A 17,412-nucleotide genomic window follows, 5' to 3' on the forward strand; every position below is an offset into this window, starting at 1 on the left:
ATGCTGCAACTACTGAAGCCTGCATGCCTAGAGCCCGTGCTCTGCAACAAGAGAAGCCACCACAATGAGAAGCCTGCACACCTCAATGAAGAGTAGCCCCCCTCTCGCTGCAACTAGAAAAAGCCTACATGCAGCAATGAAGACCCAACACAGCCAAAAAATCAAAACTAGTATGCACACAAATGACTGAGATGATACAAGTGAAAAAAATCAACAATGTAAATGGATTTTTATATTAACCAGGGAGGAATTTAAAAAGCTAGTATGCACAGAAATGACTGAGAGATGGTACAAGTGAAAAAAATCAGAGATGTAGATGGATTTTTATATTAATTTATAAACAGTAAAATTCACTATTTTCAGTGTACAGTTCTATGCGTTTTGACAAATGCACATACTTGTATAACCATTACCACAAACGAGACACACCACAGTTCCATCAACCTCCCCCAGATCTCTTTGGTTACCCTCTGGGACTCAGACTTTCCCCCTACCCTTAGTTCCTGGCTACCACTGATATGTATTCTATCTCTGTAGTTTTAGATATGTATTCTATCTCTATAGTTTTACATCATATAAATGAAATCACATGGTATATAGTCTATTTTTTTTCTACATAAGTTACCATCATAAATTTTCAGCTGAATATGGCCCAACTCTGAAATTTCAGCACTTTTTAAAATACAAATTGTAACTTCTTAAAAATTTTTTAATTTTAAGATAACTCAATAGGAAAAAGAACACAGATTGAGTACTTGGACTTATGTCAAATAGCACCTTATATTTTAGCACTCAGTAATTAGCAGTCAGTAATTAAAGAGAACAATTTTTAAAACATAATTTAAATTCTCAAAAGTTTTTATTAATTGAAATATAGTTGTACAATATTATGTTAGTTTCAGATGTACTACATAATGATTTGACATTTGCATAATTAGGAAATTATCACCATGATAAGCCTAGTAAACATCTGTCCCCATACAAAGTTATTACAATGTTATTGACCATATTCCTTATTCTGTATATTATATCCCTGTGACTTATTTACTATATAACTTCAGGTTAGTACTCCTTAATCCCCTTCACCTATTTCCCCCCACTGAACCTCCCTCCACTCTGGCAACCACCAGTTTTTTCTCTATATCTACGAGTCCGTTTTTGTTGTTTGTTTTTTTTTCTACATTCCGCATATAAGTGAGGTCATGTGTTATTTGTCGTTGTCTGATTCATTTTACTTAGTATCATATCCTCTAGATCCATCCATATTATTGCAAATGTCAAAATTTCATTTTTTAAAAATGTCTGAGTAACATTCCACTGTGTGTGTATATATACATATATATATGCCACATATTCTTATTTTTAAAATTTTTTTATTAATTTATTTTTGGCTGCATTGGGTCTTTGTTGCTGCATGTGGGCTTTCTCTAGTTGTGGTGAGCAGGGGGCTACTCTTCATTGCAGTGCCTGGGCTTCTCACTGCGTTGTTTTCTCTTGTTGCAGAGCATGGGGTCTAGGTGCGCAGGCTTCAGTAGTTGTGGTGCATGGGCTCAGTAGTTGTGGCTTGCAGGCTCTAGAGCACAGGCTCAGTAGTTGTGGCACATAGGTTTAGTTGCTCCACGGCATGTGAGATCTTCCCAGACCAGGGCTCGAACCCATGTCCCCTGCATTGGCAGGCAGATTCTTAACCACTGCGCCACCAGGAAAGCCCCTATGCCACATATTCTTTATCCATTTGTCTATCAATAGACATTTAGGTTGCTTCCACATTCCTGCCTATTGTAAATAATGCTGCATGAGCATTGGAATGCATATATCTTATTGAATTAGTGTTATTGTTTTCTTTGAGCAGATAACCAGAAGTGAAATTGTTGGATCATATGGCAGTTCTATTTCTAATTTTTTGAAGAACCTCCATACTGTTTTCCATAGTGGTTGTACCAATTTACATTCCCATCAATAGTACACAATGGTTCCCTTTTCTCCATATCCTTGCTAGCATTTGTTATTTCTTGTCCTTTTGGTGACAGCCATTCTGAGAGATGTGAGGTGGTATCTTACTGTGGTTTTGATTTGCATTTCCTTGATGGGTAATGATGTGGAGCATCTTTTCATGTGTCCGTTGGCCATCTGCATGTCTTCTTTAGGACAATGTCTATTCAGCTCCTCTGCCCAATTTTTAATTCAGTTGTTTGTCTGTTTGTTTTTGATGTTGAGTTGTATGAATTTTTGGTATATTTTGGATATTAACCCCTTATTGGATATATGTTTGCAAATATCTTCTCTCATTCGGTTAAGTGCCTTTTCATTTTGTTGATAGTTTCCTTCAATGTGCAAAAGCTGTGTAGTTTGATGTAGTCCAATTTGTTTATTTTTGCTTTTGTCTCTGTCACCTGAGGAGACATATCCAAAAAAGTACTTCTAGGACTGATGTTAAATATTGCACTGCCTATTTTTTTTCCTAGGAGTTTTATGACTTCAAGTCTTAACATTTAAGTGTTTAATCTATTCTGAGTTTACTTTTGTATATGTTGTGAGAAACTAGTCCAGTTTGATTCTTTTGCATGCAGCTGTCCAGTTTTCCCCATTGTATATTCTTGTCTCATTTGTCATAGATTAATTGACCAAGTAAGTGTGGGTTTATTTCTGAGCAATCCACTCTGTTGCATTGATCTATGTGTGTCTGTTTTTGTGACAGTATCACACTATTTTAATTACTGTAACTTTGTAGTGTAGTTTTAAGTCAAGGCCTGTGATAACTCCAGCTCTCTTCTCCTTTCTAAAGATTGTTTTGGCTATTCAGGGTCTTGTTTTTCCTTAAAAAATTTAGAAATATTTGTTATATTGCTCTGAAAAATGTCATGGGTATTTTGAAAAGGATTGCACTGAATCTGTAGATTGCCTTGGGTAGTATGGTCATTTCAACAATATTAATTCTTGCAATCAATTAGCATAGCATATCTTTTCACTTGTTTGTGTCACCCACAATTCCTTTAATCAGTGCCTTACAGCTTTTTTAGTGTAAGTCTTTTACCTCCTCGGTTAGATTTATTTCTAGGTATTTTATTCTTTTTGATGCAATTGTAAATATAATTGTATTATTAATTTCTTTCCCTGATAGTTCATTTTTAGTGTATAGAAATGCAACAGATTTCTGTATATTAATTTGTATCCTGCAGCTTTACTAAATTTGTCTATTAGTCTAATAGTTTTTTGGTGTCATCTTTAGGATTTCTTATATATAGCATCATGTTATCGACAAACAGTGACAGTTTCACTCTTTCTTTCCAACTTGGAATTTTTAAATTTCATTTTCTTATTTGATTGCTATGGTTACAAATTTCAATACTATGTTGAATAAAAATGGTGAGAGTGGGCATCCTTGTCTTGTCCCTGATCTTAGATGAAATGCTTTCAGCTTTTCACCATTGAATATGATGTTGGCTCTAAGTCTCTGATATATAGCCTTTATTATGTGAGGTATGTTTCCTCTATACTTCTTTTGTTGAGTTTTATATAAATGGATGTTGGATTTTGTCAAAAACTTTTTCTGCACATATTGAGACGATAATATAATTTTTATTCTTCAGTTTGCTAATGTGGTATTTGAGATTTTTCTTATTTTCTGAGGAAGGCTTGTATTACTATAAACTTCTCTCTTAGAACTGCTTTTCCTAAGTCCCATAGATTTTGGTCCAAAATGGAGACATTTTCATTTGTCTCCAGATATTTTTTGATTTCCTCTTTGATTTCTTCAGTGACCCATTGATTGTTTAGCAGCATATTGTTTAGTCTCCATATGTTTGTGTTTTTGGCAGTTTTTTTCTTGTAGTTGATTTCTAGTCTCATAGTATTGTGGTTGAAAAAGATGCTTGATACGATTTCAATCTTCTCAAATTTACTGAGACTTTTTTGTGGCCTAGCATGTGCTCTATGCTGAAGAATGTTCTATGTGCTCTTGAAAACAATGTGTATTCTGCTGCTTTTAGGTGGAATGCTCTATATACAGCTATTAAGTCCATCTGGTCTAATGTGTCATTTAAGGCCAGTGTTTCCTTACTGATTTTCTGTCTGGATGATCTGTCCATTGATGTAAGTGGAGTGTTAAAGTTTTCTATCACTATTGTGTTACTGTCAAGTTCTCCCTTTATGTCTGTTAATATTTGCTTTATGTATTTAGGTGCTCCAATGTTGGGTCATATTTATTTAAAATTGCTATACCTTCTTGTTGGATCTATCCCTTTAGCATTTAGGTAATGTCCTTCTTTGTCTCTTGTTACAGTCTTTGTTTTAAAGTCTATTTTGTCTGATACAAGTATTGTGACTCCAGCTTTCTTTTGATTTCGGTTTGCATGGAATACCTTTATTCCATCCCCTCGCTTTCAGTCTGTGTGTGTCTTTAAATCTGAACTGAGTCTCTCATAGGCAAGGGTACATGTGTCTTATTTTTTTATCCACTCAGCCACTCTCAGTCTTGATTGGAGCACTTAGTACATTTACATTTAAAGTAATTATTGATAGGTATGTACTTATTGACAGTTTGTTAATTGTTTTCAGGTTGCTTTCATAGTTCATTTTTGTTCATTTCTTCTTCTTTTGCTCTCTTCCCATGTGATTTGATGACTATCTTTAGTATTATTTATGGATTCCTTTCTCTTTTGTGTATCTATTATAGGTTTTTGGCTTGTGGCTACCATTAAGTTTATATATAGTGATCTATCTATCATCATCATCATCTATCATCATCTATGTATCATCTCTGATTATTTTAAGTTGTCGATCTCTTAATGACAAATGCATTTGAACAACCCTACACTTTTATTCCCCTCCTCCCGTGAGTACTATTTTTAACATATATTTTACAACCTTTTGTTTTGTGTATCCCTTACTTATTGTGGCTGTAGATTATTTTACTACTTTTGTCTTTTAACCTTCCTACTAGCTTTATAGGTGACTGATCTACTTCCTTGACTGTATGTTTGCCTTTACTAATGAGATTTTTTTCTTTCATAATTTTCATATTTCTAGTTGTGGTCTTTTCTTTTTCACTTGGAGAGGTCCCTCTAACATTTCTTATAAAGCCAGTTTAGTGGTGCTGAACTCTTTTAGCTTTTGCTGGCTGTAAAACCATTTATCTCTCCTTTAAATCTGAATGATAACCTTGCCAGGTAGAATTCTTGATTGTAGGTTTTTGCCTTTCATCCCTTTGAATATATCATGCCACTCTCTTCTAGCCTGAAAATTTTCTGCTGAAAAAAATCAGCTGATAGCCTTACGAGGATTCATTTGCATGTGACTTTTTTCTCTTGCTGCCTTTAAAATTCATGTTTCTGACTTTTGCCATTTAATTATGATGTGCCTTGGTGTGGATCTTTCTTTGGGACTCTCTGTGATTCCTGGACCTGGCTGTCTGTTTCTTTTCCCAGGTTAGGGAAGCTTTTAGCTCTTATTTCTTCAAATAATTTCTCTGCACCTTTCTCTCTGTCTCTTCTCCTTCTGGGACCCCTATAATGAGAATGTTAGTATGCTTGATGTTGTCCCAGAGGTCTCTTAAACCATCCTCAATTAAAAAAACTTTTTTTTTTTTCTGTTCATCTTGGTAATTTCCACTATTGTCTTTCAGTTCATGGATCCAGTCCTCTGTATCATCTAATCTACTGCTGATTCCTTTTAGTGTATTTTTTACTTCAGTTATTGTATTCTTCAGCTCTATTTGGTTCTCCTTTATATCTTCTCTTTGTTAAACTTCTCACTGTGTTCATCGATTCTTCTCCCAAGTTCATTGAGCATCTTTATGATCATTACCTTGAACTCTTTATCAGTTAGATTGCTTATATCCACTTCACTTTGTTCTTCTCCTAGTGTTTTGTCTTGTTCCTTTGTTAGGAACATATTCCTCTGTCTCATTTTGCCTAATTATGTGTTTATTTCCATGTATTTGGTACGTCAGTTACGTTTCCCAATCTTGAAGAAGTGGCTTTATATAGGAGATGTCCTGTGGAGCCCAGCAGCACACTCCCCTCTGGTCACCTGAGCTATATGCTCTACAAGTGTCCCCTATGTGGGCTGCATGGGTCATTCTCTTCTGGTGGGACCAACTACTGTGGGCATGTTATCTGGCTTAGTTGGCTTAGCTGCTGGCTCACTGGTGGGGGGCCTGAGTCTCAGCTCAGCTAGCTACAAGGCCTTGGGTGTCCTAGGGCTAGTGTCAGCTTGCAGGTGGGTGGGGCCAAGTCCCAGGGAATCCTGTGGTTGGTGCCATCCTGAGACTTGTGCCATCCACTGGTGGGAGGGGCAGGGTCTCAGCATGGCTCTCTGGAGGGTCCACTTCAGCTAGTGCCGGTCCATTGGTGAAAGGGGTCAGATTCTGGCTGGCTGGCTACAGGGCTAGGGATGCCCAGGACTAATAGGCTAGAGAGAGGACTCCAAAATGGCATTTGCCAGCACCAGTATCCTTGTGGTAGAAAGAGCTCCTAAAAATGACTGCTGCCAGCATCTATGGCCCCAGGGGGAGTCCCAGTTGTCTCCTTTCTTTCCATGAGGCTCTACAAGTTCAGTAAGTGGGCATGATCCAGGCTCTTTTCAATTTGCTGTCTCTGTGCTGGGACTTGGAGCATGAGATTTTGCACACACTCTTTAAGGGCAAAATCTTTGTTTCCTACAGCCTTCCAGTTCTCCCATGTGGAGGCCTTTCTGGCCTTCGAAGCCAGTCATTCTGGGGGCTCACCTTTCCAGTACAGGACCCCTGGGCTAGGGAGCCTGATGTGGAGCTAAGAACATTTGCTCCTTGGGGAGAACTTCTGCAATTGTGATTATCCTCCTATTTGTAGATCACCTACCTGGGAGTGTGGGTCTTGACTACATGTCTCTATATGTAGTTCTTTATTTATACCTTTAGTGTGGAAAGGTATAAACTATAGAAAATGCCTATACTCTTCTTTGATTAAATAGTGAAGATTTAGCAATTTACCTTAACCATTGTTTACAGATGTTACTACAACGTAATGTAATTTTATAGAGGCTTTGTGCTCTCTTCACAAAGTATCTTTTGAAGTCCAAAATAGCTTAAAGAAGAACAAAGGAAACTTCTGAGCTCTCTACCATGTCATTGCTAAATTACTGGGGTACATTTAATTCTAAATTTTGACTATTCACAACACTCATTCAGTGTGAGTAAATTAATAAAAATAATAGGGTTTTATTAGTATAAATTATCAGCATTTATATTAATACACAATGCTGAAAAATAGAGATTGGTATTGGTGTAGGTGTTATTGTATTAATATCCAGTGTACCATATGGTAATAAAATGAATGTTTTTCTAAAAAAAAAAATTCATTCTTTATACTATCTCATTGATAGTTTCTCTGTAAATAGTTGTACTTTTGGTGTGCCCGTGGCAGGAGGTAAACTCCAGGTCTACTCTACCATCTTGGCCACACTTTCTGGTATATAGCCTTTTGACTCTGGCTTCTTTCACTTAGCATAATGCACTTGAGATTAATTCATGCTGTTGCATGTGTCAATAGTGCATTACTTTTTATTGAGGAGTAATATTCCATTATATGTATGTTTGTCCATTCCCCAGTTGAAAGACATTTAGATTATTTGTAGGTTTTGGTAATTAGGAATAAAGTTGTCACAACATTCACATACAAGTTTTTATGTAACACAGGTTTTTATTTCACTTAGTAAATGACTATGAATGGAATTGTAAGGTTGTATTTTAATTGTATGTTTAACTTTATAAATAACTGTAAAACTGTTTTCCAAAACGCCACTTTGTATTCTCATCAGCAAAGAAGAGTTCCAGTTGCTACACACCCTCCTGTGCTGCATATCAGTCTTCGTTTTCAACCATTCTAATCTATGAGTAGCGGTATCACATTGTAGTTCTAATTTGCATATCCCTAAGACCAATGATGTTGAGTATATCTTCACGCGCATATTTGCCATTTGTATACCTTCTTTGGTGAACTGTCTCTTCAAATCTTTTGTCCATTTTAAAATTAGGTTGTTTTCTTATTTCTGAGTTTTCATTATATATCTGGATCCAAGTCCTTTACAAATATGGGGTCTTCAAACATTTTCTCCATGTCTATGGTTTGCATTTTCATTTTCTTAACAGTGTCATTTTCAGAGTAAAAATGTTTTTATGAAGTTCAATTAGTCAATATTTTTCTTCTATAGATTATGGTTTTGATGTTGTATCTAAGAATTCCTGCTCTAACATAAGGTCACAAAGATTTTTTCCCGTTTTCTTCCAAAAATTTTATAGTTTTACCATTTACATTTATACCTATGGTACACTTAAAGGTAAATTTGGTATAAGGTATGGGGTATAGGTCAAGGTGCCTTATTTTTACATATAGATGTTCAGTTGTGATGTTACCTGTAGTTTTTCGTAGAAGCCCTTTGTCAGATTAAGGAAATTTCCTTTCATTCCTAGTTTGCTGTGAATTTTTATCATGAATGGTTGTTGAATTTTTTCAAGTACATTTTCTGTATCTACTTAAAGGGTTAGGTGGCTTTCTTTCATCTGTTAATATTGTAAATTATATTGATTGATTATTCTATGTTGGCCTGGCTTTCCATTTCTGAGATAAGCTCCACTTTGTCATGATGTATTACTGTTTTATATGTTGCTGCATTTGATAATATACTGTTGAGGATTTTTGTCATTGTGTTCATGAGGTATATTGGTCTGTTGTGTTCTTTTCTTGTAATGTCTTTGTCTAGTTTTGGTATCAGAATAATGCTGGCCTCTTAAAAAGAGGTGGGAAGTGTTTCTTCCTCTTCTATCTTCTGAAACAGTTGTACAGAATTCATATTACTTCTTCCTTAAATGTTTTGTATAATTTGCCAGTGGAACCAGTTTTCTTTGTGGGAAGGTATTTAACATATAAATTCAATTTCTTTAATAGGTATAGAACAATTCAGGTTATCTATTTCTGAGTGAGTTTTGGTAACTTGTGTCTTCTGAGGAATTTGTCAATTTAATCTGTTACAGGATTTATAAGCATAGAGGTGATCACAGTATTTTTATCCTTTTAATTTCTTTAGGGTCTGTAGAAATATCTCCTTTTTCATTCTTGATATTGGTAAATTGGGTTTCCTCTTTTTCTCCTGGACAGGTTTGCTAAAGGTTGATCAGTTAAAATGATGTTTTCAAACTGGTTGCATTTTAAACAAGAATCCCCAAAGATTCTGATACTAATGGCTCTAGATGGGTCTTTAGGAGATCCCAATCTATGGCATACAAGGTACTCACCATTAGTAAGAAGAAGCAAATCCAAAATAAGGTTTATGTTTAAATAGAGCTCTTATGATTTACCTAACTCTAACCTGTCTCATCACCTATGACATAATTTTGCTGTGTTAAATTAAAAGTCACTTAATTATTAGAACCAACTTTATCTAGGAAACTCACCAGACACTTCAAATGAGTAAATGGTGGGTTTTCATCTTCCCCAAACACACATTCCTAAATCGCTGTTTCAAATAATTATGGACATTTTTCAGAGTAATATATTAAATATCTTAATTACTAATTTTTCTTAGTCAAAAGAAGTTACTATGGTTCATGTGACCCTGAATTAAAAATAAAATTATGGGAATTGCAGGAGATGATATCAAATGTTTTCCAGATGTCCTTTAAAATTGATTATTGCTTCATATACTCTTGCTGACTTGAGGAAAACAAAATAGGGCTCAAGAAATGATTCAAGCATATAAGTTATTAAAATTCAGATGCTTTTTGACTCTACAAGCTAAATGCCAAGAGAAATGAGTTGGAAAATGCCCCGTGCCCATCTTCTTTCTGGAGGTTCCAAAATTTATGACTAAGTTATTTTCTATAAGTCTAGGACCAATTGTTGCTGTTCCCAGAATGCTTAAAGCAATTATGCTGCTGCACTGGACTTTAAAAGGAGTGATCTATATTTTAAGCTATGGTTGTAATTTTCAAAATCTGACTTAATAAAATAAAGATATTGGAATAAAAGAGGTCCTAAGAAATATTTATTAAACTTCCACTTTTTATTTAAATGAAGAGTGTTTTTTTCACAACAGAAATTTATCTTGAAGTCCTCTAAAATCAGATTCATTTTTCTATCCTCTTAGCACATTTAAAAAAATCCTCAAAGCACCTGTCTGCTGCCCTGTAAAACTCTTTCTCTAATACACTATGTAAAGTTAGGGCAATCATATACTCCAGCGTAGATGATAAATTATAAGGTCACCCTACCTAAAATGAGTTTGAGTCAAAGCTATCAATATACAATCAGACATTCATTAGAGCAAGTACTAACTGACCGACACTAAATGCATAACAGTTGAGAGATAAAAAGAATGCCTTCTGCTTTTAAAGAAATGACATTTTCATAAGGTGGTGAGTACAAGCACTACTTACCAGTACCATTACTTGTATGTTTAAAAGAGTAAAACTGAAAGAAGAAAGTTGAGTATAAAGTAAACTCTTAGCAGCAGAAGAACCAAAAACATGTCTGTTATGGTCCCTACTATATTCTTGGCACCTAGCATAATGCCTAGAATAAAATGGGTGCTCAATAAATATTCTTCTGCTGACTGTAAGTCTAATTACGTACTTAGGCTTGGAAGTCAGACAGACTTGGGCCAAAAGCCTGCCTTATCCAGGTATCTATATACAAGACTTTCATCAAAGGGTTTGTTCTTCCTTCTGAGTCATAAGACATGAATTTGAAAGACATCCATTTCTAAAAATCAAATTTATTCTAAAAAATTAAGATTATCGTGTGAAAAATCACTAAAAAGTTGTGTGTTAAGCTTTGAGGGCAACTCATAAAGAGGAGTTTCAGTATTTGCAGCATGTTACATAAGCACTTATCTGTGCAGAATGTCCACTTTAAGGAGGATGAGCCTTTGGGATATATAAGTTCTAGCATATTTGTTTGGATTCAGTGTCAGTCACTGATAGGAAAAGAATAAATTTATTTTAAAAATGGAACTATGTATCAAAAGACTTATTATAAATATTTGTGCACTTTGACTCATTAATTCCACTTCTGAGAATCTATCCTAAATCAAAATACAGAGAAGCTTATTGAAATATTACTTGAAACAATTACAAAAATAAAAGGAACAACCTAATACCTAATAATAGAAAATTTATAGTAAAACTATAGTACACCAACATTATTCACTATAACTGTGAGAAGATTTTTGATAAGGAAAACTGCTTTGTCACACTGCAAAATCAGAAACGTATAATAAAAATTATGTATTCAGCATGCATTCAACTATATAAAAATAGACATATAACTAGCACTGGAACTGCCTCAATTTAAAGATAAAGACATCAGAGTAGGTAAAAATAAAAGGCAAATGTTCAGACAAGAGAAGAAACTAACAAAAGAATAGATCAGTTTAAAAATAAACAGATACCTTAAAACATATTAGGCAAACAAATAAAACAGGTGTCAAAAGACTGATTTCATAAAAAGGAGAATTCAAGGAAGAAAACATTAAGTGGGAAAAAAGATAGACACGTGTATAATAATACATTATAAAAATTAATAACAACTGTATAAAAGTCTATGTATCAAATTACATAGCACTAAACTGTAAAAAGAATCATTAAAATATCTGTGAAATATTTAGAAATACACTTTAGATAGAAAATTTCAACATGCCACTATAAATTCTGTCATATCAGATAGAAAAAAAATAAGAGAGATTTGAAAAAGTAATTAATAATCAATTAATGATTCACTCTGAAAACACTTCCACATAATTTTTAAAGCATCTAAGTAAAATTAACATGGTAACATCCATTAGACCAAAAAATATATATAAATAAACTCTGCAAAACTAAATTATAGCAGTCTACTTTATAGATTGCAAAGCAATAAAATTATAAATTAATAATGGAAATTTAAACCGACAAACCTACTCCTTCAAAATTAAAAGTGTTAAAGTGTTTCTCCTACTGGATCACATGTTATGGAATATAGTCATAGTTGTCCAAAGGCAAAAATTCACAATCCTTATTACTGTTTTAAAAAATAGCAAATGAAAATTTAAAAACTAACATTCAACAAGCTATAAAAATAATATGCTTCATTCTCTACCTTTTACATGTTGGAGTTTCCCAGGGCTAGATTCTCTTCCCATTCTGTTGTGAGGCAATTTCATCCATTCCCACAGTTCCATTTGACATTTATATGGCAAGTGAAATGAAATTTTTTAAAAACTCAGGAGAATGGAAATCATCTCCCCCAAAAGAGAGAAAAATCAAAGAGCAGAAGAAATTAAAAAAAAAAACCTTGTTCAGATGGAAAAGAGAAAGATAAGTTACTACAGTTATGAAACTAATGTTACTAAAGATGATGAAGATTTTAAAATCCAAAACAGAACAGACAGAATAAAAATTTCAAACAAAAGTTCAAAAGACAAAATCAGCACTTGCAGTTCCTGCTCTGACATGAAAAGAGCTTGGAAGTCATCTCTCCCATCTTTATAATGAGAAAAAAGCTGAATATGAGTGCCATGCCATGAGGACACTCCATTAGCCCTGTGGAGTAATCCGCATAGAAAGGAAATAAGGCCCCTATTTGCCACCTTGGTAATGCGTACTCCAGGACCCTTTAAGCCTTCAGATAACTACAGCCCCAGCCAACATAGGACTGTAATCTCATGACTCCAAACAATGACTAATTGACTGAGTATATCCTGAATGTGACCAACAGAGACTATGGGAGATAATAAATTATTATTGTTGTTTTAGACTGATTTATTTATTAGGTTACAAATGCACTGTTTTGATAGACATGTGAAAGAGATGTAGGAACATGTCAAAAAAACAAGTATAGAGAAAAATAGAGATATTGACTGAAAATTTTTCCAGAACTGATGGAAGTCATCTTCTATCATCTTCTACTCACTTAAACAGTTCCATGAATTCTAAGTAAAATTAAAAGAAAAAAAAAAACAGCTAGACATCATAATGAAACTACAGAACTTCAAAGATAGAGAGATCTTCAGGAAAGCCTAAGAGAAAAAGATAAACGATCTTCAAAAGAGCAAAATTTAGACTGACAGCAGAATTTTCAATAGTAGCAATGGAACCCAGAAGTCTATGAAATGTACTCAATTTTGCTAAGAGAAAGAAACTATCAGAATTCTATACCCAGAAGGAATATAACCAGAAAGTCATTACAACTAAAGGTGAAATAAAAATTCTATTCAGAGAAGGATAAACAGTGAGTTTGCTATCAATAAAATATTACTAAAGGAAATCCCAAAATATGTGTTTCAGACACATGGATTAGGATCTGTGATGAAAAGTTTAAAGTTCAAGAAGGAAAGGGTTATATGGATAAATTCAAACAAATGTTGATGATATAAAACAATACTAATATCTTTCTGGATTAAAATAAAGACAAGTTAAGTTAGAATTAAAATACATGACAATAGGATGCAAATGGGGGACAGGTGACTGAAATCAACTGTGCTAAAGCTTGTATATTGTTCAGGTGGGAAAAAATATTTTTTATTAAATCTACAGGTTAATAATGTAAAATTAATTAATTAACTAATGCATGTTAAAATTTCTAGGAAAATTCTTGAAATAATACCTCTTTTATTATTTGATAGATGTGGTAGCTATTAATAAGACTGATCCAAAATAGTAGAGAAAAGCAACACTTGGAAAAATAAGAGGAGAGAGAAAGTTGAAAAGGTAGAACAAAAAGGAAGTGCAAAATAAATGTTAGAAAAAAAATCCAAGTATGTGTGTATAGTAATTTAAAATATACATATTTATATAAACAGAATTTATATATTAACATTTATTATAACATATATTTATATATCATATATATTTACACATACATACACAGTAATTATATCTACAGATAGTAATTAAAGTAAGTTTTAATGGATTAAATAAGCCCATTAAAAGGCAAAGATCAGCAGAATACATTTAAGAAAAGAAAAATGTACATCTAAAACATAACTACAAAAAGCTTAAAAGGAAAAAGTTGGAAAAAATAGCATGGAATACTGAACAAAAAGAAAATTAGGGTCTGTATACTAATATCAGACACAATAGATTTTGTGACAAAAAACATTAAAATAAAGAGGTTCACTACATACTGATGAACAGGAAGTTAAGAGTTCTAGACTTGTATATTCCTAATACTATGGCTTCAAATCATATATAACAACAATTAACAGACTTCAGTGAGATACAAACAAATCTACCATAATAATAGAAGATTTTAACACAACTCTCTCAGTAATTGGCCGAATTAGTAGAAAAAATTTAAGGACAGAGACAATTTGAATAATATTATTCAATGTTAGTCTAGAGAATGCACCCAACTGTAGAATGCACTATTTTTTATCAAGCACAAATGAAATATTTACCACAAGTGACCACATACATAAAACAATTTACAACCAACTTGAAAGAACTGGGATCACAGACCTTATTCTCCAACTACAGTGTGATTAAGTCAAAAATCAATACTAGCATGGTAAGAGAATAAAGACCTTAAAAACAAACACCTTTCTATTGGTCATTAGCTGTATGACAGATAGTGTTGCAGAGCACGCATACCTCACACCATACACAAAGCTCATTCCAGAAGGATTTCACAGACACGTGTGTAAGGCAAAACTATAACACTTTCAGAAAACAATGTAGGAGAATATTTTGAAGACCTCATGGTACAAAAGGATTTCTTAAAGCACAAAAAAGACAAATCAAAGGAACACACTATTAAATGACTGCTAAAATTAAGAACTTGTGCTTACCAAATGACTCTACACAGAAAGTGAAAGGCAAATATCTGTAAAATATATAACCAATGAAGGATCACATACAAATGAAATATAAAGAATATTATGCTTCAGTTTTAGAAAGATAATTTAATAGGAAAAAAGGAAAAAATAAATTTCACAGCAGAAACAAAAATACACGTATAATAAAAGATATTTGATCTAATTGATAAATCAGGAAAATGCAAATGAAAATCATAGTGAGATGACATTTATACTAGATTGTATCCACAAATTTAAATGTCTGACAATATCAAGTGCTAATGAGAATGCAGAACAAAAAGAACTTTCATCCACCGCTATTAGAATTAAAAACTGATACAATCACTCAGGAAAAATTTTGGTGTTATCCAGTAAATGAGAATACACACAAAGACTATAACCCACCAGATGCCCTGCTAGGTATACCCTAAGGGTGTCTCTCGCACATGTGCACCAGAAGACATGTATAAAAATATTTATAGTGCCATTTTACATAATAGTAAAAACCTGAAAATAAAAGTCCATCACTGATGGAATGGATAAATAAGTTATGGGATCACACAACAGATCATGACACAGAGTGATATGAGTAAGCTATAGCTATGTGCATCCATGTGGACAAATCTCAAAAATATTGTGTTGAGCAAAAGGAAACAGCCATAGAAAAATACGTACAATATTGATTCATTTATATAAAATTCACAAACAGGCACAACCTCATAATGTATTCTTTAGTGGTGTGTATGTTGGTGGTAAAAACTTTAAAGAAAAGCAAGGGGATGGTTGACACAAATGTCAGAATGGGGAGAGGTACAAACGGCAGGAACATGGAAAGACAATGGTCTATTTCTTGACCTGAGTAATGAGTTCATAGAAATCTGTTATTATTATTATTATTTTTTTTTTTTTCAGTACGCGGGCCTCTCACTGTTGTGGCCTCTCCCGTTGCGGAGCACAGACTCCGGATGCGCAGGCTCAGCGGCCATGGCTCACGGGCCCAGCCTCTCCGCAGCATATGGGATCTTCCCGGACCGGGGCACGAACCCATGTCCCCTGCATCGGCAGGCAGACTCCCAACCACTGCGCCACCAGGGAAGCCCAGAAATCTGTTATTATTTTTAAACTGCACATACACACTTTTATATTCGTCTTCTTGCTTGGATATGTGCTACATTTTACAAACACACACCAAGAAACCCTTCTTTTTTCTAAAAAGCAAAAACCCTGAATAAACTAACATATCCAGTAGGGCTTAGCTGCAAGCAAAAGAATCAACTTGAAAAGAGCTCAAGCAAAAAATCAATTTTGTAAAGTATATTATGTATTAAAATCAGCTATTCCAACATGGAAACCATACAGACAGAAATGATGCCCAAGTTACTCTGCTGGATGGTCCCTGTGGAACTGCCACGTCCGTAGTTTCAAGGTACATACTGCAGCTGCACACACTGGGCAGTGGGCATCGTCACTAGATTCTCTGTCTCTGGAAGTTTCATGGCCCTGCTCTCATCAGCACTGGAATCGATTTCTGAGATATCAGCTTCTTTGTGACAATAGTTTCAAAATGTTGGAAAATAATGGGCCTAAGTCATATGATAAAGAAGTTGAACACAGCAAAACTGTGAAGAATCATTCTCAATGGAGTTATGTGAATACCATCTCCTTAAGCTGTGCAGTATAATAATAGGAGTTTGCAGAAGCCCTGGCACCTGCTTGAAAAATGAGTTTCTGGATTCTAGCTTCTGAAGTGTATACTACTGAAGTGGGAAACTCCCCAAATACAGTGAAGGTCTTAGAAATTGTTAGGTGGCTCTTATGGACTGAACTGTGCTTCCCCCCAAATTCTTATGTTGAAGGCTTAGCCCCCAGCAGACAGTATTTAGAGATAAGGCCTTTAAATATGATTAAATTAAAATAAGGACCTTAGGATGGGACCTAATCCAATCTGATTTATGTCCTCATAAGAGGAAATTTGGACATACCAAGAGACACCAGGGATGTGCACTCACAGACGAAAGACCATGTGAAGACACAGTAAGGAGAACATCTGCAAATCAAGAAGACAAGTCTCAGCAGAAATCAAACATACTGATGCCTTGATTTTGGATGTCTAGTCCCCCGAACTGTGAGAAAATTAATTTCTGTTGGTTAAGCAACCTAGTCTTATTTTGTTAGAGCAGCTTTAGCAAACTAATACAGTGGTGAAGGAGGAGGGCATGTGTTCACTGGAACTACTCCCATAAGAAAAAAACGGGAATAAAAAGTATTTTCAAGTCAGAATCGTAATTAGCTTTGTAGGAATTTTGACTAGGGTGTTGGAAATGATTTGTATCTGGATTTAGGTGGTGTTTACAGAGGTGTGTACGTGTGTCTTAGGTGGTGTTTACAGAGGTGTGTACGTGTGTCTTAGGTGGTGTTTACAGAGGTGTGTACGTGTGTCTATCTGTATCTAAAATTTCATTAGGCTTGTGCACTCTACCATATGTATGTTTTACCTCAAATAAAAAGTTAATTTTTAAAAACTACCACAAAAATGCCTGGTACCAGTTTTACTGGCAAGGTTTTTCACATTTTCAAAAACCAAACTGCCACACAGTTTGGAAGTAA

This window comes from Phocoena sinus, chromosome 17 (assembly GCF_008692025.1).
Source record: "Phocoena sinus isolate mPhoSin1 chromosome 17, mPhoSin1.pri, whole genome shotgun sequence".
In the NCBI taxonomy this organism is placed as follows: Eukaryota; Metazoa; Chordata; class Mammalia; order Artiodactyla; family Phocoenidae; genus Phocoena; species Phocoena sinus.